Source organism: Podarcis erhardii (assembly GCF_964252035.2).
Source record: "Podarcis erhardii genome assembly, chromosome: 10".
In the NCBI taxonomy this organism is placed as follows: Eukaryota; Metazoa; Chordata; class Lepidosauria; order Squamata; family Lacertidae; genus Podarcis; species Podarcis erhardii.
Genome location: NC_138500.1, coordinates 33,714,334 through 33,741,843, shown reverse-complemented (window position 1 = coordinate 33,741,843; position 27,510 = coordinate 33,714,334). Strand labels below are relative to the sequence as shown.

At 43.6% G+C, this 27,510-nt stretch overlaps 1 protein-coding gene across 13 annotated transcripts in view; it reads right to left on the bottom strand.

Annotated features, from left to right (window-relative positions):
• Positions 1 to 27,510, bottom strand: part of GRIN2B (glutamate ionotropic receptor NMDA type subunit 2B) — a 298,063-nt gene that overhangs the window by 61,607 nt on the left and 208,946 nt on the right. The gene's annotated exons all lie outside the window — the stretch shown is intronic.

Sequence of the window (27,510 nt, the reverse complement as noted above, 5' to 3'; positions counted from 1 at the left end):
GGAGAAGAGAGAAGCTGTGAAAAGTCAGGGAAGGAGGGGAGAAAGCCCAGTGAAGCACAGACGCTGTCAGAGGGGTCTCAGCCGGAACGGAGTAAAGGGGGTGGAGTTGTCAGCCTCTCGGAGGGAGGAGGAACAGGAGAAAACAGAGAGAGGGGGTTGGAGCAAGGTGTTCAGCCGGAAAGGGTAGAGAGTGGAACAGGGGGCAGTATAGAGGACGAAGGAAAGGTCAAAAGCAACGTACGCGCGCCAAGTTCAAACATAGAGGCGCGCGGAAGTGGGGAAAGCTCAGAGGAGGAGCCCGGCCCCAAAGCCAGAAGGAGGGGGCAGGAGGCGGCAGAGGATTCAGCCTCAGGCGAATCCCGGAAAGAGAGAACCCAGGGGGGCAGAAAGACCCTGCGGAAAAGAAAGGAGAGGAAGAGGTGGTCTAGAGCCAGGCTATTAAGTTGGTGTGGAGGAGGGGAGGAGTCAGAGGGGGACTTCGGCGGTCTAACGTGACAGACGTACAGCCACAATGCTGAACTGTGAAAGAAGCAATTATCTTCAATAAACTTTTCCTGTAAGTAAACTACAACGGAGTAAGGTCTCTCGTGAGCTGGGACCCACCTGGGTGGCTGTGACAGAAAGTCCCCCTCCCTCTGAAAGCAAAAATTTTTTTTTGCGAAGCTCACGAACGGGGCAGCCATGAGTGCTGAGGAACAGCTGGCTGCACTCCGGGATCAGATTACCACTCTCACAACGGCAGTCATTGCTTCGCAGAAGAAGAATGCTGACTTGGAGAAAGCGTGCCAGGATTTGCAAGCAAGGTGGGAAAATGCGGACAAGGCGGGGACCCCGGGCTCCAGAGCGGAGGGCATTGCGCTTGGAAGGAGGGGGGGTGCCCTAGTTTCGCATTTTAATGGCAACTTGCAAGACTATCCCAACTTCAGGGCAGATGTCGTGTATGCACTGCATTTACTCCGTCATGATTTTAGAGATGAGGAGGAGAGAGTGGGATTTATTGTTTCGCACCTGCATGGGGAGGCCAGGGCTTGGCTACGCAATCTGTGGCGCGAAGATGGACCAGCCCGTCGCAATGCAGATGCGTTTATCAAGGCAATGGATGCTTGTTTTCAATCCTCTGTGGATAAGGACATTGCGCGCCGGCAGATGCACGGGCTGAGGCAGGGGAGAGCCACTGTACGCCAATATCATTCTAAATTTTTTGCATTGCTCACCGCCTTAGATTGGCCGAAGGACAGTCTACCGGTCAGGGATCTTTTTTGGGAGGGATTGAGCCCCTCCGTCAAGGATGAGATCGCAAGGGGGGACAGACCCCAGACCCTGGAAGACGTGGTGCAACGGGCTTTGGCTATAGGAATTCGACATGAGGGACGTCCGTGGCACGAGGAGGGGGGGCCCCAAGCGCGCGCGCGCAAGCAAAAGCTCTCCCTTTTGTGCACAGGGATTTCAGCCGTGCGCACCCCTCACCAATGGGGAAGGAAGGCGAAGAGCCAATGGAGATTGGTGGTGCTAGGGCTCAAAAGCCATCCCAGAGCCCCATCCCTGCTGCAGCCAAAGCGAAGCCTCCTAGAGGGACCAGGAAGTGTTACATCTGCGACAGTGCACACCATATGGCGAAAGAGTGCCCCCAGAGGCTCCAGAAGCACACTGCAGCACTAGCAACTGTGACAGCAGAGGTGCAATCAGAGGAGCAGCTTCAGGGAAACTGCAGTGCCTGGCTGGAAGCAGAGCTACTGGGGCTCAGCCAGGCGGATCTGTAGAGAAGTCCCCAGCATCCTTGCAGCGCATGGACCCTTTACCTCCCAAACCAGCAGTTTTACTCACAGCAACACTCCAGCTGCCTGATGGGCGACTTCTCGAGGTTCCAACAACCATCGATTCGGGAAGCAACGCCGATTTCGTGGGATTACAGTTCGTCAAGCAGCATAACATAGCGCTCCTGCCTGCAACGACGCCTCTGAACGTGGTCACGGTAGACGGCAGGAAGTTGCTGGGGGGGCAAGTGGTGCAGCAAACCCCTCCCATGATGATGCAAATTGGAGACCATCGAGAGCTTATTAGTTTCAATGTCACCCACTTATCGGACACGCCCATCGTGTTGGGCATGAGTTGGCTGGACAGGCACAGTCCCGCGGTTGCTTGGTACCAGAGGCAGATCACCTTTTGTTCATCGTATTGCGCCCAGAATTGCATCCAAACCGATCAAGGAGGAGAAGCCGAACAGCAGCTGCATCTGAGTATGGTGCAAGCGGTTCCTCACAAGTACGCGGAGTTCTTGGAGGTTTTCTGCGAAAAGGAAGCTGACAAATTGCCGCCTCACAGACCTTACGACTGCGCGATTGACTTAGTGCCAGGCGCGCAGTTGCCAACTGCCAAGCTGTACTCCATGTCGGAAGACGAGCTGCAAGAGCTTCGGGAGTTCATAGAACACAACCTCAAGCGCGGATTCATCCAGGAATCTAAAGCAGCGGGAGGCAGTCCTGTTTTCTTTGTGAAAAAGAAAGACACGCCCCAGAAGAGGCTCATTGTGGACTACCGGTTCATAAACAGACTAACTAAGCCCAAGGCCTTCCCCATGCCCAAAATTGACGACCTTTTGGCTACAGTCAGGAGGGGGAAGATTTTTACCAAGCTGGATTTACGTGGAGCTTACAACCTCATCCGCATCAGGAAGGGCGACGAGTGGAAGACGGCCATGTTCACTCCTTTGGGCACGTACGAATACAGAGTTATGCCCTTCGGTCTACAAAATGGCAGCCATGTTTTCCAAGCATTCATGCATCACGTCCTGGCAGGTCTCCTCTACAAGAAGTGTGTCTGTTTTCTCGACGATATCCTGATTTTCTCGGAATCGCCAGAGGATCACGATAAGGACGTGAAGGAAGTTCTGCAGAGGCTGAAGGAACACAGGCTGTACGCCAAGTTGGAGAAGTGCCAGTTTGATGTGAGAGAGGTAGATTTCCTTGGCTACAAGCTGTCCGACGAGGGACTGGCCATGGACAAGACTAAAGTCCAAGCGCTGTTGGACTGGAAAAGCCCTCGAAATCGGAAGGAGGTCCAGAGGTTCATCGGCTTTGCCAATTTTTATCGCAAGTTTATTAAAGGTTTTGCAAACGCGACGGCGGCAATCACTGACACCCTCAGTTCCAAGAAGAAGAAGTTCGTCTGGACCGAACAAGCAGAGCGATCCTTTCGGAAGCTTAAAAGCCTTTTCGCCTCCGAGGAGCAGCTGCTGCACGTGAATCCTGGCAGGCCCATGCGGGTAGAGACAGATGCATCAGACAGAGCAGTTGGGGCCGTCCTCTTGCAAGAGGATTCGCAAGGCAACTGGAGACCGGGTGCATTCTACTCCCGGAAGCTCAGCAAGACGGAACGCAACTACACCATATGGGACAGGGAGTTGTTGGCCATTCATGCAGCTTTCAAAGCGTGGCGACACTTCTTGATAGGAGCCAAGCACACGGTGCAGGTCCGCACGGATCACAAGAACTTGGAGTATTGGCGGACGGCTAAATTGCAAACCCAACGACACATGCGCTGGGCGGAATTCTTTGCGGATTTCGATTTCAAAATAGAATACATCCCTGGAGACTCCAATGTTATAGCAGACGCGCTGTCCCGAAAGCCTCAATACCTGGAGGAAGTAGCTCCAATCGCAGCGAAGTACATTTTCGCACCGCAGGCGTGGACGTGCGCTGCCATCGCAGTCGACCTGGACGCGGTGCGACGCGCGCTGCAAGAGGATCAGTTTGCACAATCCAAGATGGAGGAGCTCCGCAGAGGGTCGCCTGACAACAATGAGTTTCAGTTGCAGGATGGACTTTTGACTCGCAAGGGCGCCCTTTACGTGCCCACCGACGAGCTTCGCGCCACGGTTTTGCAACAATTGCACGATGCCCCGAGTGCGGGCCATTTCGGCAAAGAGAAGACGATGGAGTTGGTGGCAAGGGACTTTTGGTGGCCCCAGATGAGAGGAGAGGTGGCGGACTACGTAGCCAGGTGCGATATCTGCCAGAGGTCCAAACCAGTGCATCAGAAGCAGGCGGGATTGTTAGAACCGCTGGAGACACCGCAGCAACCGTGGGAGAGGGTAGCGTTGGACTTTGTTACAGACCTGCCCAGCTCCAGAGGTAAGACGGCGGTGTTAGTGGTTGTGGACTTGTTCACCAAGATGGCGCACTTCATTCCTTGTGCCAAGGTGGCGACGGCAGAACAGACCGCAAAGCTCTTCATCGATCACGTCTTCAGAGTGCATGGACTACCGCAGTCCGTCTTGTCCGACAGGGGGCGCCAATTTGTTTCCACTTTCTGGCGGAAGCTTCTGGGTATCTTGCACGTCAAGATCAACCTGACGTCGGCGAGGCATCCACAGACCAACGGTCAAGCGGAGAGGGTCAACGCGATCATGCAGCAGTACCTACGGTGTTACGCCAACCAGCGACCCGCGGCGTGGGTGGACTACCTGCCGATGGCTGAGTTCGCCTACAACAACACGAAGCACGCATCCACCGGGGTGACGCCTTTCTTCGCGAACTATGGACGTCATCCCAGAACCTTCCCGAGCTTTACAGCACCTGGAGGGGGGGGACCTCAAAATGCCGACCAGTTTGCAGCAGAGTTGCAAGAGGTGCACGAGGAGCTGCGGAGACATTTGGAGCTGGCAAAGCAGGCGTATAAGGTGCAAGCCGATAAACACAGAAGGGCGGGGGAAGACATTCAGGTTGGGGACTGGGTATGGTTAGCAGCCCACGCGATGCCGGCCAGGTCGTTGGCCAAAAAGAAGTTAGAACACAGGCAGCTAGGACCATATCAAGTTGAGGCTAAGATCAATCCGGTGGCTTTTCGCCTAGCCCTTCCGGAGGGCTCCAGGGTGCACCCGGTCTTTCATAGGTCGGTGCTCACTCCCTACAAAGCCCCACACAGGTTTCAAGAGTCAGAAGCACCTCCAGAGCCACGTAGAAGGGCGCCTGAGAGAGGGGAGTCGCCAAGACCAGAACCTCTTAATGAGGTCACAGAGATACGGGATTCACGATGGGGGGAGGAGGGAGTTGAATATTTTCTCGCCAGGGAAGGCACTCCAGTCTCTGCAAATAGCTGGGTGCCGGGTTACGCTTTGGACGAACCCCTGTTGAAGGAGGAGTTTCATGCAATTTTTCCGCACAAACCCATGCCCGAGGAGTATTTTGATGATTGGCTTTTCACGCCCACTTTGTCGGGCAGCACGTTCGGGGGTTTCTCCTCGCCCGAGGGCTCTACGCCCAAAACAAGCCCGACCAGGGATCCCCGCCTGGGGGGGGGAGAGACAAACCCTTATTGGTGGGTGGATCAGCCAAGGGAGGTATGGAGTCAGAGGTGGATGATAGGTCCTTGGCAGGCAGCGCCAGGAGAAGCAGTGAGGGAGGAAGAGACTGTGATGCCTTCAGGGGGGGAACCCGAGTTCGAACACACGTATACGGAGCTGCCAGAGGAGAAGATTGACGTGGACACCCGGTATCCTGAACCGACCCAGGAAGAACCACATTTCCCTCAACCTGCACCCAGCGACCGGGAGGGGGGAAGGGGGGGCTTCGAGGGGGGGATGGATGTCAGGGTTTCTGGGAGAAGTGAGGAGATGGCAGAGGAGACGGAAAGCGAGTGGGAGGAGGGAGAGAGAGACGAGGAAGAAGATGACGGAATTCGAAGGGAATCTATGAGCCTAAGCAGTGAGTCAGAGGATTCCCAAAAGGGAGCTAGCATGATCAGGCGAAAAGCAGGAGAAGAGAGAAGCTGTGAAAAGTCAGGGAAGGAGGGGAGAAAGCCCAGTGAAGCACAGACGCTGTCAGAGGGGTCTCAGCCGGAACGGAGTAAAGGGGGTGGAGTTGTCAGCCTCTCGGAGGGAGGAGGAACAGGAGAAAACAGAGAGAGGGGGTTGGAGCAAGGTGTTCAGCCGGAAAGGGTAGAGAGTGGAACAGGGGGCAGTATAGAGGACGAAGGAAAGGTCAAAAGCAACGTACGCGCGCCAAGTTCAAACATAGAGGCGCGCGGAAGTGGGGAAAGCTCAGAGGAGGAGCCCGGCCCCAAAGCCAGAAGGAGGGGGCAGGAGGCGGCAGAGGATTCAGCCTCAGGCGAATCCCGGAAAGAGAGAACCCAGGGGGGCAGAAAGACCCTGCGGAAAAGAAAGGAGAGGAAGAGGTGGTCTAGAGCCAGGCTATTAAGTTGGTGTGGAGGAGGGGAGGAGTCAGAGGGGGACTTCGGCGGTCTAACGTGACAGACGTACAGCCACAATGCTGAACTGTGAAAGAAGCAATTATCTTCAATAAACTTTTCCTGTAAGTAAACTACAACGGAGTAAGGTCTCTCGTGAGCTGGGACCCACCTGGGTGGCTGTGACAGTACTCATTAATGGTTCCTCATCATCCTGGAAAAAAGTGGCAAGTGGGGTGCAACAGGGTTCTGTCCTGGACCCACTGTTCAATGTCTTTAAACACAATGGATTAAGGAATTGAGGGCATGCTCATGAAATTTGCAGATGACACCAAGCTGAGAGGGGTCGTTAATGCCATGGAAGATAGAATCGGGATTCAATATGACCTCAACAGATTGGAGAACTGGGCTCAAACTATCAAAATGAATTTCAATAGGGACAAATGTAAGGTTCTGCACTTAGGCAGGAAGAAACAGCTGCTGCACAAATATTAGATGGAGGCCTGCCAGTAGTACATGTGAAAAGGATCTGGGGGTCTTAGTAGACCATAATCAACAGTGTGATGCAGCAGCAGCAAAAAAAAAAAAAACCCCAAAACTAATGCTATTCTAGGCTTCATTAACAGAAATATAGTGCCCAGGTCAAGGAAAATAATAGTCCCACTCTATTCTCCCTTGGTCAGACCCCACGGAGTTCTGTGTACAGCTCTGTTGTTGTTGTTTAGTCGTTTAGTCAAGTCCGACTCTTCATGACCCCATGGACAGGAGCACGCCAGGCACTCCTGTCTTCCACTGCCTTCCGCAGTTTGGTCAAACTCATTTATTTATATATATATAATTATATATATATATATATATATAATTTTTTATTATTATTTTTTTAGCATATCATTTTCAACAGTAATTAAACATACTTTTACATCTTATTCAAATTTTTGACTTCCATCAATCCTGTCTGAAATTGTTTTTATATGCAACAACTGTGGCAAGAGTATTGTTAGCCCAGAAATGGAAACAAGAAGAATTTCCGATGAAAGAAGAATGGCAGACAAAATTAATGGACTATGCAGAATTGGACAAAATGACAGGAAGGATTCGAAACCTGAGGGACCAGAGATTTACAGAAGATTGGAAGAAGTATATGAATTATTTGAAGAGCAACTGTAATCAACAAATTACGCTAGTAGGACTACAAGAAGTTTTGTAAGGAGAAATATACAAAGTGTTACAAAGTAGAAAAAGATAGAGATATTGGTTATGAGTTTGAAATGTAATAGGGAAGATAAGAAATGCATACTGAGAGATTAGATTGGAAAAATTTCAGACAGGATTGGTCAAACTCATGTTAGTAGTTTCGAAAACACTGTCCAACCATCTCATTCTCAGTCGTCCCCTTCTTCTTGTGCCCTGAATCTCTCCCAACATCAGCGTCTCTTCTCATGAGGTGGCCAAAGTATTGGAGCCTCAGCTTCAGGATCTGTTCTTCCAGTGAACCCTCAGGGCTGATTTCCTTAAGAATGGACAATTTACAAAGGATATTGAAAAGCTAGAAAGTGTGCAAAGGAAGGCAACCAAGATGATAAAGGGTCTGGAAACCAAGCCTTATGAGGAACAGTTGAGGGGGTTTGGTATGTTTAGCCAGGAAAAGAAGATACTGAGAGGAGATATTGTAGCCATCTTCAAATATGTAAAGTGCTGTCGTACAGAAGATAGTGCAAGCTTGTTTTCTCCTGCTCCAGAGGGTAGGACCCAAACCAATGGCTTCAAGTTACAAGAAATGAGATTCTAACTCAACATCAGGAAGAACTTTCTGTTGGTTAGAGCTATTCGAGAGCAGAACGGACTCCCTTGGGACACTGGACGTGTTTAAGCAGAGGTTGGGTGGCCATCTGTCAGGGATGTTTTAGCTGAGATTTGTGGCAGTACAGGGAGTTGGACTAGATGACCCTTGGAGTCCCAACTGTACAATTCTATGATTCTATGCGAACAACACTGTGCAAATGCATCCTGCGACACTGTGGGGGGGGGGAATGACCTCGCTGAGTTTCAAGCCGTGAATGTGGATATAACCTAAGTGCCTGATGCTGCATCCCTTTGCTTATATGTATGCAGACTCTGCACAACTCTGAAACTCTGTCTGACCCAGTCCTTGGTTAAATATTAACTTCACAACATTGGGTGATAGTTATATGAAGTGATGGCTGATGAGAACGGTTTGGGGTGAGAGTATGGGAAATGTCTGTGTGAGATCTTAGGTACCTTATCCTGTGCTATAGTATTAAGCTGAGGAGATGAAAAAGCCTTATCCAGACCCCCAAACAGGAAGAGTACGGCATGACTCACCGCCCCATATTTACATTACTCCCAGGATGGTGTGTACAATGCTCCCTGAACTGGTCTTGTAACTGCCCCTGTCTGGAATGCAGATGAGCAAGAAGACAAGGCTGTTCTAAAAACTTCAGCAATATATGGCTTGCAAAGGATTAGATATGTTGGGCAAGTGTGTGCCTGATCCCAAGAACTCTGCTACGAAGATGAACCTTTAAGACAGGATTGCCAGTGGTGAATAAGAATGCCTTATTTATTGCAGAAAAGGGGAGGAGTATCAACAGGGCCAGAGAGAACTTCCGTTTTGCTGACTGGAGTTAACAAAGAGAACACGCGCAAGGAGTGTTGCATGAAGGAAGTCGAAGCAACTGAGACCGTTGAGACAAGCATAAAGCCACTGGGTTTCATGGAAAGAACAATTAAATGGTATCCTGGGGAAATGGTGTTGTATCTGGGATGAGCTCTGATGGGCCAAATGGCATTTCTGTGTTCTGAATACCGCCCGTGTTCTTTCGCGCGGAGAAGGGCCTGGGTGCTCATCAATTATTGAGATTGTTTAAAAAGGCATTTAGGAAAGTGCACAGCAGGCAGATTTGCAATTCTACCTCAGTCCCAGCTGGGTTGCTCTTAGAAAGGGAGCACAGTTCACAGCCAGTGAGAAGAGAACAGGGAAAGTATAGGACGGAAAACTGAACTGGGAAACGGGTAACCCAGACCCTTTCAATAGCTTACACGAGGACACAGGGCAAGTCCTCATCCCAATGTCTGCTCTGGGTTATTGTTATTATTAACCAGACCTTTTGAATGCTTAAAAATCTGACCTCACAGATTTTTAAGTTTTGCTAAGTCCTATGCATATTTTATTCTCTTAAAAAAATGACTTTTCAGAACTGCATTTACTTTTATCACCAATAGAAGCCCTTTTGGATGTGCCACAGAGTGCAGTTGTCCATCGAGCCACAGCAAAGAGAGCCTTATCTGTGGTGCATCTGCACTTTGGAATGGCCTCCCTGCAGAACTAAGGTGTGCCGCAACAGAAACATTTTTGCCCGATGCTAAAAACTTGGTATTGTGTTCCACTATGCTCATACAAAAGGATATTTGCTGGCCTAGTTTCCATGTGTTTCTACTTACTTGCTTTCTGAGCCCTCACTCAGTAAAACTTCTGGCATTTTAATATGCATATATTTATAATGGCTTCCAGACATGGTTAGTATGTCTTGATTCCCATGACTCTCTGGACAAAGACCCTTAAAATTAGGACAGGATCTTTAAATTTCTATGATTCTACTTTGCAGTAGGTTCCTAAAATACAACGTTCCAAAAATAAACAATCTCTTTCTAATCCAGGTATCAGTCAACTGTCTTCATTTCTGCAAATGAGACTAACACTCTCAACCAAACGTCGCCTTGTTAATCTAGTATTCTACAAATCTTCAGAAAAAGGTTCTAGCAAGTCATGGCTTTTTTCTAAATAGCATCATTTATTCCATGTGTTCCTTTGACAAGTCCCTTTATTCCTCAAGGTGAAAATTTGTCTATGTGTACTGATGACAAGTTCAGAAAGCAGGCTTTTATTAGTATTCTGTAACCACTTACTAACTAGGAACACAAACTGAGCATGCATTCAGATTGTTTTAGATTCAGAAAAACAACTACTGTACATTGTTATCAAATGGATACACATTTCTGTCTACATTATGGAAGGGGGAAAGGGCTCCATGCAAGCATTTGCTGAGCCCAATCCCCCATAAAACAACTGACTGACTGCATGAGAGAGCAAAGGAATATAATAAAAAGTGTCCTCACTTCCTCCTCCCACCCCCCACCCCCCAAATTTATTGCAAGTTCCCACTTGCTTTCTTTAAAACAAAACAAATTCCTTCCAGTAGCACCTTAAAGACCAACTAAGTCAGTTCTTGGTATGAGCTTTCGTGTGCATGCACACTTCTTCAGATACGAATGCACACGAAAGCTCATACCAAGAACTGACTTAGTTGGTCTTTAAGGTGCTACTGGAAGGAATTTGTTTTGTTTTGACTATGGCAGACCAACACGGCTACCTATCTGTAACTTGCTTTCTTTAAAGCATCCTTTCTTTAAAGGATGTTGGTCTAGCCACATGAATGCACGGGGTTCATTTCAGCCACCTGTTCCTGTCTCTCTGAGGTCTTGAGAGCATAAAGAAATTTTGAAATGGGACTATCTGGGTATTACAGGCACTGAAATCCGCATCCTCTTATCATCATCCCATATGCTGTCAGAGGACTGCAGTGTATGTATATGATGTTGCAAAGCTGACAGCTTTTCCAATGCGGTGAGGCTTCTACGCAAAGAGCAAGTGCCAAATGAAAAGTCAACATTGTATGCCCCCACATCACCCTAACATGGGCAGATTCAGTTGAGGCCACAGATAATTCCATTCAGTGAACAAAGCACAATTGAAGTGGTCTGCTACCATTCCTGCCTTAAAAAGAAAAAAATCACTTGGCTGGTCCCTATCATAATAGCTTGAAAATAATTAATGAGCTTGTAAAAGAATTCTCCTCATTCAAGTTTTCTTACGGTGCATTAGTATTTACATCCTTTAAAGTGGAAGCCCAAACTTCTCACAGGGGCAGGGTGTGTGTGTGTGTGTGTGTGTGTGAACTACCACAGGATATTTTGAACCTAAACATTCCACTACTTCATGTTTAATTGCTTGATCTTATATGACTAGCAGTCAGCACACACGAAAAGCCATTTTTAGATAGTGCTTTGCAAAGCTCTAGAGAGAAGGTGATCTACTTGTCACTATATAACAATGTGCTAATATTAATCAGACACTGTGAACATGATAGTATGATAGGTCCTCCCTCGTGAATTTCCTTGGAAATCATTTTTGCCACACATTTTTGGTATACACGTTTTAATTACAACCCCCAACCCCAAGTGTACCTTTCCATATGAACTGATGCTTGGCTTCTGACCTCTTGCAGAAGGACCTCAAAAGTCAAAGGTCACAATTCTGTGCACTGTTACATTTGCACATACTTAGAATTTGCACTTCCCTTTATGCCTGTTTCCAGTAACTAAATTTTGATCAGTTCAATGTATTATAACTCTACTCTTAACTTTTTTTGGAAACTACCTTGGGCAAGTACTGTTGGAAAACCAGGCTAAAAATAAATAAATAGCTTTTTTTAAAATAAAAAAAATCTCTTAATTCAGGTAACAGTGTGGAACTAAAGCAGGGATAGCAGATCAACCTATTTCTGTTCTGTGTTAGTTCGGCTTGTGCTCAATCCTAGGACCATTCCATCCTGATTCTTGCGTATTTTTTAAATAAAAACATACACAAAAATTGTTCTCTTAAATAGTACACACTTTATAGGCACCCCCAATACTAGGTTTGGTGTGCTTTTCAGTGCATTTCCTCCTAAAATATACATTTTTATGCATTCCTCCCACATTTAATAAACATTTGTGTTCATATTTTTAAATCTAAACAAATTCCAAATTCAGAGAAGTGCTTAGTCTGACTGATAGTTGTGTTCCAATTTATATATAATACAGGTCCAGTGATTTCAAACTGCAAACCAAACTAATGTCTCTTCAATGCCCGTTTACAAGAACCTCAAAATATTGCAAAGAAGCAGATGCATCTGATTACAGTATAGGTATTACAGAGTATAGGTATATGCACTTAATGTGGGTGCTTCAACTGTATTTTCCCAAGCTGGCATACAAAACAAAGCAAGGCACCTAGAAATGACTCTACTTTACAGGATGAAAATACTTTACTGTAAGAAAACTTAAAAACTAATGCAGAGAAAAAGCTTATTCATTATATTTAGATCTGCTCTTGGGACATAAGCACTTTTTACGAGAGTAACTCCAACAACTTTCTAATCTGCTCTTTCCCATTAACCTATAGCCCATATTATTTGCTACCTTTAATCCAAATCATTTGTTTAAAGCTACAGTAATTACAGGTCAGCAACTGACAGGACCAAATCCAGACTGGAGGGAGGCTTCTTCTACCTGGCCCAACCATGTGAAGAAACTGCACCTGAGGCTGCAAGCAGTACCAGACAAAAATGTGGGCAGGAAGAAAAATGAATGGGGCAGCATGGCAAGCGAGAAATTTATAGAAGAATGTCCACAAGCTGGTGTGTAGCCTGCCACTGCACTGCAGCTTTCCAAAACAACCATCTAAAACTACTATACTTTCACTTTTTTCTCCTGATATAAATAAAAGCATTTTGCTTTTACACAAATTTCTCATATCTGCCCTAGAATCTAGTTATTTACATCTATGGAACATTTAGTGGGAGAATCTGTAAGATGCACCCTATTGGAAATTAAATTGTATTGTTGTGTGCCTGCAATTATCGTGAAGTAGTTTGTAACCATGCAGCAATTTCAAATGCTTCAAGTTATTTTAAATACTTTGATCGAAATCCAGATGTTGACCAAGTCAGCTGTGTTCTAAGAATGTATTTCAATGAGTTGCTTTCCTCTGATTTTTATTTTCTGTTGTGGGGCGGGGGAGTCACTGGAAAATTCCATCAATATAAGTGGAGCATGGATAGCAAGCATTGGGGGACAGCTATATGCCTCAGCATTCAAAGAGAGACACTGAATGGTAAAGTGATACATTTTATGGGCACAATGAATTTAAACATTTTGCAAGCTCCATTTGCAAGCCGCCTTACCAAAATATAAAAGGTCATACACCAACACTCTGGCTGCATTCATATCATTCATTTAAAGCACACTCACACCATGGGAACAGTAGTTTGCCCCCTCAAAGAGCTGCAGTTCGCAGCACCCTCAACAACAACAGTTCACAAAATTCTAGGGGTGGATGCTATAAATGTGCTCTTAATGTATTGTACGCTGCCTCATATTTTACTGAAAAGAGAAGAGGGGCTTTCCAAAACAGGCATCAGAAAAGGACAGAAAAAGTGACTTGCTATGAAAACTAAAATGTTCAATGAGGATTGTTACACTATCAGAATAAAATCTCTGCTGGCCCAAACTCCACTAAGATGTACAGATCAAAAATGAACACTTTTGCATTTAAATATCTGCTGCAAGTCTTGGGAGAACAGAGCACTCACTGTAAATGCAGCAAAAGCAGGGAACTAAGGAGATATATGTCTCATCAAAATTGGGGACTTAAATTGTCTCCAACATACAGAACACATGCACGTGGTACTCTAACACCAATTTTTATTCATTAAAAAAAATCTACAACTGCAGGCTATAACCCCTGAAAAAGCCTAGTTTAACTAGCCTAGAATAAGTGAGCTAGGGTTATCATTCTGAACAGAATCTAATGTAAGACAGTTCATTCCTTATAGAAGGAGAAGTGTACTAACTCTGAATTAGAAAAAGACCCTTCAGGGTTTTGGGGGTCAGGCATCTAGAATGTGGGTCTTGTCGACTTCTAGACTGTGGGATGTGGTCTAGCAAGCACAGGGGGTGAGATTTTGGTAACCATCAGCAAAGGTTGGTTGATTAGGGCAAATGGGGTATTGCCCCACCAATCTCAGCCAGCTCCTAGCTGCCTGACTTACAACCAATTAGCAGTAGGCTCTGGCAGTTATTGGCTTAGGCTCCACCTGCTGTTGGTCTCCCTGCCTTCTGTCCTTCCAGTCCCAATGGACAACCACCACCAATGGCTTGGAAAGTTGTTCTACAACTGAACAGATACCTCCACTATAGAAGATGTTAGTATATTCAGTTTGCATTTTCTGTAGCTTTGTTTCATCCAAATATAATGCCCTCTTGGATCATCCCAAATAAACATGTGTTCTTTCACGTTTCCCATCAAATATTTGTAGATTGCTTTAAAGACTGCACCTATTCTTTGTTTTGCAAAACCACATCATTTATACACATGCTAAAAGCTCTTTTAGTAATAGTGTAAACCTTGGAGAAACCTCAGCTGCCTAATAGATGTGGGAATTCATTAGAATGCATAATCCTTTATAGTGCCTAAAACAGGGTGTGAGACAGGTGGTTTTTTATTTAAACTGGGATTTATAATAGTGCAGGTTTTACTCTTATCTTTTGCATGCTTTTAATCTTTCTTCATCTATTTTTCTCCTCCCCGTCCTCTCCCATAACAAAGGAGTGAGTGAATCCCCGTATCAAAGCTGCAAACACTAAAAATGAAATCCGGACTGAAGATAAGGTGGGGTGGAAGTTAACTCGGAGATATGAACATACCTCCCCAGCACCTTGTGGCCAGAACTATATTTTATGAGGCAAAGCACAGGGCTATCAACCCTGCATAACTGCCTTGGCACTAATGTGGGAAACAGAAGCATTTTAGAAAGCCTGTCTCTAAGCATCTTCATGCTGCAGATTGCAGGCCAAACTAGATGTGACATAAAATGCATGTCTAACATGCATGTTTTTTATTATGTAAATAGCAACCACTTCAAAGCCTTGAGATTGTAGGGTGGAGAGTTTAACTCATTCGTTCCCTGCCGTGGTCCAGACAACAACCACCACCACCCCTTCCTAAGTTGCTATTTGCATTTCAAGAGAAGCCTCGTTGACACCAGTGGGAACCAGTGGCGGAGCATATGCATGCGCTGCCCAGGGCAGGCGCATTCCCAATGGGGACGGAGCGCACTCCCAGGGGGGTGGGGCACGGTCCCAAGGGGGCGGGGCAAGCTCCCAAGCGGGAGGGGCACGGAGGGTGCCCTCCCAGGTGCAGGATTGCTGCTCGGGTGCATGGAGCGGCGTGCGCACCCTGCAGCTGGGGGCAGAGCGAGCCAGAGCAAGCCACCGATAGCGGACATTCGGCATGCTGCCCGCCCGCGACTCCCAAGCCTCCCCCAAGCTGTCAAAACGAAAGGGGAAGGGGGGAATGCCACCGGCAAAGTGGAACAGCTCCCTGCTTCCCCCGATGGCTTGGAGTAGGCTTGGGAGTTGCAGGCGGGCAGTGCGCCAAATGTCACCCCCCTCAGCGAAGACACCTGGGATGGTCCTCCCCCACCACACCCTCCTTCCTCCGCCCCTGGTGGGAACGTCTCCTAAAATACAAACAGCAGGTTCAAATTGGTGATTTATAGCATGTAGAGAAAGAGTTAAACTCCTACTCCACAATCCTGAAGCTTCGTCACAGTTATTGTATTTATTAAAGATGTCCACATTAATGGCATTCACACAATTAACATCACATCCAGTTTGGCCCTGGGGGCAGAGATGAAGAAGTGAAGAGAGTGATCTTGGCTGCCCTAATGGTGACAGAACTAATAGTACCAGAACATGAGGAACAGGCTGTCGCTAAGGTACTATGCAGGACCTAAACCACTGAAGACTTTATGGGTGAAAAATAGCAACTTGGATAGTGTCCAGAGGAAATCAGGGCACCCAATGGAGTATTGAGGTAACCAGGGATGAGTCTTGGGGCAAGTATAGATTAACTGTGCCTTGATATACTTCATTCCTGGCAGAAAAACAGGAACTATTCTGTTGTGTCTAGACAACTCTGACATGGAAAGAGCTCACATAAGCTAAGCAAATTTTGATCCAGTAGCTAAAATCCAGCCAGGCTCCTCAGTGCAGGACTGAGCAGGTGCTGAGCCATATGACCCAACAACTCTTGAGCCAACATGCCTATATTGAACTGAAAAAATAAACTTATTCAAATGATGTTGCATAGAAATAGTGCAAAGCAAAGAAGTTGGCTACATATTGTCATTTAGAATCTTCTGGTAGTTGTTCCTAAAGCTGGTGATGATAATTCAGGGTTGCAAGCAAAACTGCAATTCAGTTAATTATGTGCTGTTAACTTGAAATTCCTTCTTTGTTTGTGGCTGTTGGGTACTGTAGTATCCCTCACTTTCTATTCCAAATTACTGCGCAGGGCTGTATTTTGCAGCACTGATTTACTCCTCAATGTCAAGAGTAAGCAATGCTGAAAGAATACCCGTATTTAATTTTTTTGTGAAGCATCTAGGATCCTTCTTAACAAACAGTATAATAAAAAGATACATTGTCATCATCTATAGTGGGTATGAAATATGTCCATCATAAACTGTTTCACAGGTGAAGCTGGCAAGAATATGGCTGTCACTAAACGATACCTTGGTGCATAAGAACGGAAGATGTTACGGAGCACAGTAAATTCATGAGTATTAAAATTTAAAACCCTGTAAAAAGCCTGACTCTGTGAAAGATGGCACAGCTCTAGAATATAATCAGAAAACTGAAATCCAAGCAAAACTATGAGGCAATGCAAGAGTGAACACTAGTGTCTAACATTACTGATGGCAGATTGGAAATCCTTCAGACTCAGGGAAAATACGATCTGGGCACGGGGACAACAAACAGCACAGATACATTACATTCATAATCAATGACATCAAACACACAGAGGAGTTCACAAAACGTGAGTGTAACATGAGCACACTGTAAATATAGTAACAACCACCACTGCCCATCAGGCAGTGTAGCAAATACCATAGAAATCCAAAGAATTACACAGAACAGAAGCACAGTAGACGAAGTGCAGCCCTTAAAATGATGAGAAATTATTTGTTTCTATCATTTATAAATTGCTTTCCATAAGTTCCAGAGTGATTTAACAATGAAAACCTTGACAATGAAAACATGCAATTTCAAATGCAATACGGATTAAAATGCCCACTTAAAAGGCTTGTTGGAAAAGGGCAATCTCCAATAAGTGCCAAAAATATAACAGAGGTGGTATGTAATGAGAAGGAGTTGCAAAGAATAGATGCCACCACACGTAAGGCCCTACCTGTAACACAACAGACCTCCTGAAGAGATGTTACCTGCAGGAAGCCCTTTACAACAGAGCACAGTAATCAGTTGGATATATAAGTAGTGAGACAATTTTTTACATCCAAAAGATGTCCCAATGGGTGGGGAGGACAGAGGGAAATGCTACACTAAAACAAAAACAAACCAAGTTTTTCAGTCTACTGCAAATAAATATTTGGATGATGGCAGGTAACGCATTTGGTTTATGATGGCAGTAAAAAGATGAGAGGGCAAACAACAACAGGTTACCAACAAGATTATGAGCTAACCAAACCAGTATCTGCGGTGGGAGAATTGGCTCTTGGCAGGCTGAGTGAAACTTACAACAGAAGATGTATTAATAGTATATTTTGCCGGTTTAACGTCTCAATGAAAGCAAACCTCCAGCACTAAAAAAACAAAATTGAAATAAAAATTTCAGGGCACACTGAATATGCAAGTAAAATAAGGCATGCACCCTTCCAAAAGTCCAAAGGAGAAAACAATCATCTCCTGTTAGTGAAACACAGCAAGTAAGCAAACGAAAAAAAGCCAAGGACTCTCAGGCCAAGAAACAACGTCAAAATGAGACACAGTCTCAAGCAAATGGAACAGAACAGACGAAAACACATCCTCAGGCTCTGAGAGCAGTTTTATTCTCTGCAAGTTTCCTTAAGCACAAGCTAGGCCTGCTCTTATTGTTAGATTTTCCTCCTCCTGATTTTCTGCAAGCTTGAAAATGTTACGGCAATGAATGTTCCCTTGTTTCTTCCTGTTGCTATTTGCTAATGTACCCAGCAAAATGTATTAAAAAGCAGAGGTGGGCTCATTCAACAATGCCTCGATGGTTCATTTTGTTCATTTGTGGTTAAAATGTGGTGTTTATTGGCTTCACTGATTTACAATAAAGCTGAAGGTGCCAACATATAGAGAAATGCATGTCAAGTGCGGCCCCTGGGGCTCCCAGAGAGATGCAGGTCCTTTTCCACTTCCCTGATACAACTGATGCAGCAAAATGAATTTAAAATATCACTACATATATAAAAATGTCACAACACCTTAGAAGGAAAGTGCTTGCATTATCTGTGTATCTTGAAACAGTAATAAATACATCTCAAGTGGTTATGCACATCATGTGTGTTATTGCAAAGATCCATGCCAAAGCACTATAAAGAAAAACAGTATCATTGCCCCCGTGCTATATGTTGGGCATGGGACAAGAGCTGGACTGAGAGAATGATAGCTTGCCTAACACAGTGAATCTATGGCCGCATTCACACAACAGTTTATTCTGTTTTCCTGATGTTTCCCTAGCTGTTAATATCTGCATTATATTCGAGCCTTCATGCTATATAAATGCCATTTCCATCAATATACTGGAATATTGTGCAATCTTAGCACTAATTATTATTTGTGTATTATTTTATCATTTCTTAAATTTCTATACCACCCTTCCTCTGAGGATCACAGGCGGTTTCCAACATAAAAACACAAAAATATATACAAACAAAAGCAATAATCTTCCAACCCACCCCACACTTTATAAGGCCATAGACTGCTTAATTAGCCAAAGGCCTGGGACAAGAGAAATGTTTTTGCTTGGCACCTAAAGACATATAACAAAGGTGCCAGGCGGGCCTCCTTGGGGAGAGTATTCCATAGGTGGGAGACCACCTCAGAAAAAGCTGTTTTTTGTGTGTTGACGCCCTCCGGAACTCTCACAGACAAGGCACACGAACAAGGTGATTGCATGTCATTTCCATGTAATTCGCAGTCTTTTTTTTAATAAGTGCTAAACTCATGCTATATTTTGATATATTTCTAAAAGTGGTTTTTATGTTGTGTGAGAGCTCAAAAATAATGTGAAAATTAGCAGTTAGGGAAATGTCAGGAAAATGGTATTAACTGTTACGTGACTGCAGCTTATGTCTGAGGTGAATTCTGCAATGGGTTTTCCCAGGACACTCTTGTGGCCGTTGTGTTATACCAGCAGAAAAATTAATCTCAGTCAGTCAGGAAAAAAATAGATTATTATAAACTGTGGAAAGCTTTGGGACAGCATTGATGGTAATGAGTCACAAAAGCTGGGTTGATCAGTGCATCCTCTGCGCTTCCACTGGATTTGGGAGACATGACTCACTATAGCAATCTTTGACAACCTGACTACAATTCCCATCACCCCTGGTCATCTGTAGGGCACCTAGCTGGTGAAGACTGCACTCTGGCTTTCAAAAGAAATGAGGTCCTTTGAGGAAATGAAGAGCTACCTCAATACCTGCAAACCCTTTCAATTTGATACCTCTTGACAGGGCTATTTTGGACAAAAGCCACTCAGAACACAATACTTAATTTATTGCAGGCTTGCTCTAAAAGCCATACATAATATTCCTGTGCTAAGTCTAGCTGAGAATGACATAGGATCAGTGTCACCTGGTGATAGAGCACGTGCTGTTTGCTTCTTTTTTTTTTTTTCATTCATTCATTCATTCATTCATTCTTATTGTAAAATTTTATCTCTTGCCTTTCGGCAAAAGCTTCCAAATCGCTTTTTGGCACAATCCTCAGTGGCAGCTAAAAGAAGTAAAATTAGGCCATGCAATGAAGAAGTAGATAGGGCTTGTGCACCTTTAATAGTCGTGTGGAAAAGTGAATTTCCACAGGTGCAAACCACACCTGCTACAAACATCACTATTAAATGTACACAATCCCTGTTCCCTTTTCCATCTTAAGCATGGACAGTGCACTTTTGCAATCCTTAGTGTGGCATCTACATTTTTTGTGGCTTGCAGCCTAAATCTTGAATGCTGTGGACTGTGCACACTTCATTAAAGGATCTGACAACTATAGGAAAAAATCTGTATAAATGGGTCACTGTCAAAAAGAAAGAAAGAAAGAATAATAAAAAAGCTCAGGTTATCCAAAGGTACTATGCAAGGCTGCCTGCTTTCTCCTCTTCTTTTCATGTTAGCCACTGAGCCTCTGGCAACAGAACTGAGATTTAACATAATACATTCCTGGGGCTAAAATGAAGGAGAAAGAGGGGGAAAATTAAATTATATGCAGATGATATAGTACTTGCAGTAAAAGAACCCACTGTTTTGCTGAAGGAGTACAGACTGAAATTCAAATATACGGGAAAGTGGCAGGATACAGATTGAACATAGACTAAACAGAAATAAAAGGCTTAAATATATCTACTGATCATAAAAAGCAAATACATGAAAATCATATCTGTCTACTATTGGACAGCCAAATCAGTAAGATACTTGATTATAAGATTATCAGGTGAGATATAGGACCTTTATAACAACAATTACAAACACTTATGTAAAGAATAATTACGGTATATTTGTTGCTAGAATGTCAAAAGCCCACATTTTTTCATTTTCGTATAGGATTGCTGTTGTAAATAACAAAATTTTAGTTTTTATTTCAACATCTGTACATGCAAAAATCTGCAAAAATAACTAATAAATAAATAAATGGCAATAAATGACAATGACGTTTATATGGAATAATAAAAAGCCAAGGTTAAAGGCAATGGTATACAATGAGGGGAGGAAGAGGGGGGCTTCAAGTGCTGTATTTAAATTTAATATATGCTGCAAGTGCCCTTAGTTGGTTGATATACTGAATGGTGTGTCCCTATGATGGGATGTTACTTTTTGAACAAAAGCTGACTGATGTCCTGCAGCAAAATTTACTATGCAGACATCATAATGTAAGATCACAGAAGGTTAAAGATAATACAGTAATATCTAACTTACTAAGAATCTGGGGCCATTATAAAAGACTATTGAGCCTGAATCCCTCGCCTCTGGAATGAATTGTGGATAAGATGATAGAAATGCAGAGAAGGTTTAAGAGGTGGGGGGAATAAATTGTTTCGAATCCAAGGCCTAACTACACAAGAGATGTGACAGAATCTGAAGAGCTTATACTGAAGACAAATAAATATGTGTTGGCAAAGATTCATTAATTATAGTTCAAATACAACACAAAGGAAGAACAGGTCAAAGACCATATGCTCAAATAGGCACAGAATATCAGCAAAAATATCCTGATGGAAGTGTGGGGAAAGCTTTGGATCTTGAGTCTTAGATCCCAAAATATTGGAATCAGAGAAATTATCATGTCCCAATGATATACTATCCCTGTATATACTATATACTATACACACACAAAATGGTAATTATCTAGCTCCTTGCTAGAAATGCCACTAGGAGAAGGGAGAGTTATTTAATCTGTGGCTGGATCTAGACACATAAAGAAAAACGTGTTGTAAAGCTCATAATGCAAAATCACATCACTGAAGAATCAAACTCTACAGCACCATCTGGTGTGACAGTGTTATAATGCTTGCTTTTTCTTAACTAATGTAGCTGAGTCCCATCTTGGAAATGTGAATGGGGGGGGGGGGGAGGAGAATGGTTAAAGATAAATTGATCAGGATTCTGGGCCACAGAATTCTACTCCATCCAATAGTGTATTTGCAAAATTACTTGGAGGCATCAGTAAAATTTGGGCATGTGGAAATGGTTTCTTATTTAATAACAGCAACCAGAATTCTGTATGCAGGGAAATGGAGGTCTAGAAACATCCCATCTATTACAGAATGGGATAACAGATGTCGGGAGGATACCCTGAAAGCTAAGAGAACATATTTCCTTATGTCAAGAGAACAGAATAATTGACAGGACTGTTTTTTGTTTAGACGAAATGTCTTTATTCCACATTGTACGATAGGTTTTTCTGCCAGATGTTAGTTATAGATTTAAAACTGTATGAGTATGAGAATTAAGCTGTTTAATTATTTGCTAATGTGACTGTCAGCTTTAAATTAAAGAACAGAATTGTAAATAATTTATTAAAGGTCATGTTTGATTCTTGCTTTGTATTCTGTTTATGATGTATCTATATTGTATATCAATAATTAAAACAATACCATATTAAAAATATTAAAAATAAAGGATCTGGCATCAATTTTCACATAAAGTCATTAGTGACATCCCTACAAAAGAGGCAGAGGTAAAAGACCTGCATTTGTCATAAAATAGATGTTTGATTATCTTATTCTTCTGAACAACAAAAGTAGGTCAGTAAAAATTAGGAAAACTGTTTGAAACCTGACCAAGAAATTTTATAATTAGTTACTTTTCCCTATTCAGAAGCTGAGGGACTCCATGAGAAAGCTACGCTTTAAAGATTCTATTGCATTTCAATTATTAGATCCATTCCTTTAAATAATTTTTTTAAAAGCTAAGATTGTTTTTGTGCTTGTTAACAATGTTTGAGTAGTCAAAATTTAAAGATATCAATCATCTTATGGGCATGCTATTTGTAACAGAAAAATCCAGACAATAATCTTCACCAATATGTTTTCTTTAATGTGGCATGTAAGCTATGGGTAAGTAAATCAGAAAGACTAAACTGCATATCAGTCTCGAAGGAGGAGATCTGATCAGTTTGCATTGGAGCTCACAAACATCAAATTCTTCAAGTATCCCCAGTTCAAACTAATACAATATTATCAAGTCCTTGTGGTGAAATAGATGACCAGACTCATTTTTGGAGTCTTCCATACTTCCTTTTGTACAGCATCATCCAAGAAAAACCATTCACCATTTAATAAGATAAGAAAGCATCATGGGAAGAACAGAAGATGACATGAGATGTATTTACTAGTTTTCTTCAAGAAAGATACAAAGGAGACTTGTCCTAATAATGAAGGTCAGCAAAAATGTGAGGTTTCCAATGCTTCCTTGCTTCTGCGGAGAGCACTGGGAATAGCACATATCTAATAGAAAATGCATCTCATAACTTATTAAAAGATTCTGGACCCTACTGAGATGTTGTATCCTTGATGCTTGGCATAACAGCGCATTGACAAGGAGTATTTTTTGACTCACAGTGGAAAAGACTCAACCAATTATTTTTTAGGTTAAATAGGATGCAGTGACATGTGGTACATTCCACCTTACTGACAGAGAGTTACATCATAGAGACAGTACGAACATGGGATTTGGTTCTTCCTTTGTGTACCTCACTCTCAGAACGTAACTACTGCGGATGAAAAAGATTGCACCAATCAGCTATGAACGATCCATGTCTTGATGTTTTCCCAGGTATCTGTGATTCCTGCGGGGCCCTGGAGAGGATACCTATAAACTCTGACACGACCTTTTCTGAGAGCAAGCAGAAATAATAGCACACATTACAAGCCCCCGGAGGATCAAAGGGTTTTGTGGTCAGAGAAAGCAAGACAGCCCTGCGTACTTTTATTTCAAGAGTTAATTTGAATATGTCCAGGAAAAAAAGAAGAAGCAACACATGTTTACAATGGAGGCATTAAGAAACAAGTGATTATTCAGCATGATTCTGCCAGTTTTCTAAATATGGAGGCAAACAGAAATCTAAGATGTTCTTGAAGGGGAAACATAAAAATTCCAAGCTGAATCAGTTGTAATGCTCTTCAATTCATGCAACAAGAGTAGAAATCAGTGGACAAACTTATTAATAAACTACTGAAGGGAGTAGGCAGCCTTGCAAAGTGGAATGAGATTGTGTGCAAGGACTGTGGTTGTCAGGTGTCTCATTGTGACAGTGCTGACCTGGACTCACAATGCTACACAAAATCCATGAAAGGGTTTGTGTAATAACATACACCAAAGTTATAGGTTGTAATTATACAACATATAAAGATTGGACTTTATGAGATAAAAGGATGTCATAATTTAGTTATGAAATGCTGAAAAGGATGTCATCATTTGGTCTAAAATGCTGAAAGCATTCTAAAGTTTGTGAGAGTCTAAGATGAATTTCAGTGCAAGGTTTAAGGTCTCTCAATTTGTTTATTATTGCAGTGTGCTTGATTGTGGTAAGGTAATGTAAACCTTCTGAAAATAATAGAAACCTTCACATGAATTAAACGTACACAGAGATCACATGACTCCCTAATGTAGGGTTTGTTTTTGGGTTTTTTGACACCACGTTACCAAGACCCCTATGTCCAGGGAGATCACTCACTGTGCTCCTAGCTAGTTAGAAATGCTCAGCAAGAAAAGCATAATGACAGATTCCTAAAACGTATTGATGCTGCTATCCTGGAGGTATGTACAGTTGGTGCTCTGCATAAAGAAACTTACTCTGCATGACGTTTGCTTTGGTATGCGTAAGGGCAGGGGTCAGCAAACCTTTTCAGCAGGGGGCTGGTCCACTGTCCCTCAAACCTTGTGGTGGGCTGGAGTATATTTTGGGGGGAAAATGAACAAATTCCTATGCCCCACAAATAACCCAGAGATGAATTTTAAATAAAAGCACACATTCTAGTCATGTAAAAACACTCTGATTCCCAGATCGTCCGCAGGCCGGATTGAGAAGGCCTTAGTTTGCGTACCCATGGTTAAGAGTGTCCAGGCTCAATGTTTGCATTCAGTAAAATAGAGCGGCATGAGCAATTGCATGAAGAGAATGGTCACATTTCCATATGAGCAAAGGCAATTTGTTGGAGTATTCTTATTCAGGGTTCCAGCCACCCGTGCCCTCTTCCAGGACACAATTTCTCTCCCTTTCCTTCCAGTTTTCCTTTGTCCCCCGTATCCTTCCGTCAGTTAGCATACCATACCCACTGTACAGCCTTCAGTGGACTGTTTTGGTGTTGCCCATTTAACTTTGCTTCCCCTCCCCCCCCCCAATTTTTTTGTTTGTTTGTTTTGTTTTGTTTCTGCAAATCTTAGAATTCCCCCAAGCCTGCTAAGAATTCCCTGTTGTGGATACATGGCTATAGGGACAGGCACTCGGAGAACTAAGTTTGCTATTATTACATATGATTCCACATCTACCCCACTCTTCCTTTGCACAGCTCAGAGCTGAACACGTATATTTCACAGTGGTCTCTCATCCAGGAAGCTTGAAGTGCTAGACTGGTTCAACATCAGCAGCAGGCCCTCATCATGTGTCTTCAGATCATCCTCTAGGTTATTATGTGAGTGGATTAGGACTGTTACCAGATCAAAACTGAGAAGATTAGTTTTATTAAGCTTATATTCTAAAAGGAGCAAATGCAAAAGAGAGCTCACTGAAATTGCCATTCTTTTGCTGAGGGTGAGTGTAAATCAAATCTTGAGCATTAAAAGTCTCCAGCTCCAGTGATGTAGCTGCAGCAGAATGCTCTTCTCTCACACACATAGTCCTAAAAGAACACCTGCAGTGTCTGTTGCCAAAGTGATGTCAGCCATTTCAGAGTGAGCTAGATGAAGTGCACAAGAAAAAGTCTCTTTAAGAGAAAAGATTGGCGCTCTCTATCTATTCATATTTAGAATAGAGTAAGAATGGAGAATGTTTGAAAAAAAGGCAAGAGAGAGTCAGATAGCATCTCAGAAGGTTCATACATTAAGCCTGGAAAACATGAAGGATAACCTACTGATGAACAGGGATCAGATGCTTCTAGGGATAAGGCAAGATCTATCAGCTTCTAAGGCAGTGTTTCCTCAACCTTGAGTCCCCAGATGTTGTTGGACTACAACTGCCATCATCCCTGAGCTCTAGCCTTGCTAGCTTGGGATGATGGGAGTTGTAGGCCAAAAACATCTGGGGACCCAAGGTTGAGAAAGGCTGCTCTAAGGCATGGGTAGGAACCTGTGGCCTTCCATATGTTGTTGGACTCCAATTCCCATTATCACCAGCCAGTGGTCAGGGCTGATAGGAGCAGCAGTCCAGCAACACCAGGAGTGCCACAGGTTACCCACCTCTGCTCAAAGGGGTTGCATGCTGTTCCCAGGGCTGGACAGAATAGCATCTGATTCCTTTCTTCCATTCACTCCTTCCAGGGAAAGCATAGCAAGCCGTTATAGCTGACTACTCATTATCCACTTGTCTGCATTATGTATCTTGGGGTGAGGGTGGGGGCACTATTCCTTCTGACATACACTCTCTTTAAAATAAACATGAGGCTACAAGAATTAGGGAAAATTCCAGGGGAAGTGGCCTGAGCTGTCACCAGTGTGCTGATGATGCATTTCTCGGCTCTACATGTTTTTCTTTGGCTTCTTATCTATCAGTGGTGACAAATTGCAGAGGGATGACTGTGTTACTCTGTTACATCAAGCACACACACACACACACACAAAGAGGATTGTGACACTTTAGAGATTAATAGATTACTTGTGCCAAAAGATTTTCATGGGATAAAGCCCGCATCATTAGGTGCATGACTTGTTATGCCCCATTGGTATGTGAGAGTATGTACACAGATATAGAGAAAAAACTGTTTGCATTTCATGGCTTTTGGGCTCAAGTTTCCCATTTTCTTTCTCTCTGTACATATATGCCTAACAAGTTAAGCTAATACTCTGTGCATCAGAGATAGTAGGCTTATGTCTCCAGATAAGATTACTGAACACAAAAATTTTATGAAATGTGCAACATGCGGCATATCTAGTATACAGGAGGTTCCAAACTAAAGAGAGACAAGATTTACATTTATTTCTACTGTGACATTGTTGTGGTCACCTTGCTGACGATCTCTCGGCCTCCCATCATCTTGTTTTGATAGAGCCAGTTCAATGAAAATAAAGTATCTCCTCTCATATGCTGCAACTGTGCTCACAATTAATCTGCTTAAACCTCACTGGGATTAAATGTGTAATTCTATGCACATTTTCTCAAAAGTAGTCCCACTGTGTTCAACAGAGCTAACTCCCAGTTGAGTGTGCATAGGGCTGCAGCCTAATTACACAGAATGGCAACCACGGTATCGTCAGGCTTCAGTTTATGCTCATTCGTAGGGGGAGCCACAACTGCAGGGATGTACAGACTGATGTAGTACCTCCTTACTTGCCAACGCATCTTAATTGTCATTGGGTATGTTAACTTTACATGTAAAATGCAAAGGGGTAAGTGCCACAATAACACCACGTGATCACTAGACTGGCAACATTCAATGGAGATTCGTCAGGTGATTCCATCTCCGCGTGGGTTCTGTTGTACAGGAGGGCTACGAACTACAGATTACAGTATAAAATAAAACCTATGGACGTTTCAGGCAAACTAAAGAAGCATCTCATTACAATATTAACCATGCATGCTCATGTGTTACTCAGTAAATAGCTGTCTCAAATGAACCTCTTAGATGGGAAATGGCTAGCAAACTCTACTTCTTGAAACTCTACTAGCCCTTAGAAGAACATCTCTACCCCTTTGCCTCCCAGCCCTAGCCTGAGAGTTACCAAA